The following is a 1700-nucleotide window of genomic DNA, read 5'->3' as shown; positions in this document are numbered from 1 at the left end:
CAGCCTTCACCAAGCAGTTCCACAACCAAAAAGCCCCTCTTTTCATCAAACTCAGGGCTGGATAATTTGATAATACAGCAATACAGGTATGAACGTTTCATCTTTTGCAGGTAGGAAAAGTCCATGAGCTGTATGATAACCTCTGACACTGGTACTTTAGCAGTTTGAAGGGGAAAATGAGTATCAACCTCATCATTAATGAAAGAGATGGCAGCTCAAAGTCACACCATGAAGAAGTGTCAGTCTCCTCCACCAATCTCACTGACCATAACCTTTAACTCTCCTTGACATCATGAAGATGCAGCCTCCCCCTACTCAGTGGGCACCCCATGACACTCTGGTGGAGCCATGCTTCCCAGAGTGGACGCAACAATAGTGAGCAAGGGGATGATTTAGACAACAGTATAGCTTCACCTGGACAGGGAACAGTGCTCATCCAGACAAGGACAAAAAACATGGGAAGATAAAGCATTTTCCCAAAGTAGCAACAAATAATATGAGATCATAACTCTTCCAGCACCTCATACATCCCTACCTTTCTGAAGATCAGAAGAAACAATTAGTGCAAGACACAAGACTTATAATTCTACAAGTTTGCAGCTGGTTTATTAAGGCCAGGGGACAATGCAGCCCAAAACCAGCCTGTCAAAACAAGTGAGCCCAGGAGCAGCATACAGTTCCTGGGTTAGCCTACTGAGGTCCGACCTACTGGATCTATGATTTGCATGGACATGAATTTTGGCATGGGTGGTCAATAGCACTGCATGTCACCTTTGCCATGGAAAGCAATCACAAGGCAAGGAGGAAGTTTGCAGAGCATGCCAGGGGACTACATTTCTCAGGATGGTCCTGTGAGAGTGATTATGACACAGCCAAGTTACATTCCTCCCCAGAGGACCCCGCACCCTACTCAGTTAAGACAGAGGCACCCACTGTATTCATATTTGCCAAGCCATCCCATCGACCCAAGTATGATGATGCACAGAGAACACACCACCCACCCTGGAATGTCCATGTCAGCACTGAGCCCCACAGGGCTGAATTCTATAGACAGTGTGGGCAGACAAGGTATGGACATCCATCCCCACTAACAGAAGAAAACTCAAGGAAAAAAAAAACAAATGTAAGCATTTTTAGGACTTTAAGAACTTTGAAGATATGTTGATATTTAACATCATAAGGATGGTCCCTTTTCCTAAACTCTCAAAATGTTCCCCCTAAGTCATAGCACTAGAATTCACTTAAATTTGAATCTCAGTTTTGTCTAACAATCTGGGATCATACAAAAAAAAACTTCATTAAGTTTTGGAGGAAACTATAAAAAGCTGGAAATCGTGTGAAACATCACAAGTTGTTTGTGATGTCACACAGCAACAAAGAGTTAAAAGAACTTTCTTAATAAAACAAGTTAGATGCAAAACAATACTACAACACATAAAAATTGAAAATAAATTATGTGGTGTAAAAATTATTTTCCTGCTGTGTGCCCATAACTCAAGCCTGTAATCCTAGCTACTCAGGAAGTTGAGATCTGAGGATGAAAGTTTGAAGCCAGCCTGGGCAGGAAATCCTGGGGAAACTTCTTTCCAATTCACTACTAGAAACTTAGAAGTAGAGTTTGGCTAAAACAATAGAGCACTAGCCTGGAGCAAAATGAAGATCAGAGACAGCATCCAAGCCTGAATTCATGTCCCAGTTCT

General features: G+C 42.3%; 1 pseudogene; it reads left to right on the top strand.

Moving 5' to 3' along the window:
• The window catches only part of LOC106001064, a 3416-nt pseudogene extending 2758 nt beyond the window's left edge, over positions 1–658 (top strand).
• Positions 659–1700: the final 1042 nt, after the last annotated feature.

The sequence above is a fragment of the Dipodomys ordii genome, unplaced genomic scaffold (genome assembly GCF_000151885.1).
Source record: "Dipodomys ordii isolate 6190 unplaced genomic scaffold, Dord_2.0 Scaffold261, whole genome shotgun sequence".
Lineage (NCBI taxonomy): Eukaryota > Metazoa > Chordata > Mammalia > Rodentia > Heteromyidae > Dipodomys > Dipodomys ordii.
This window is presented reverse-complemented; position numbering and strand designations above follow the sequence as displayed.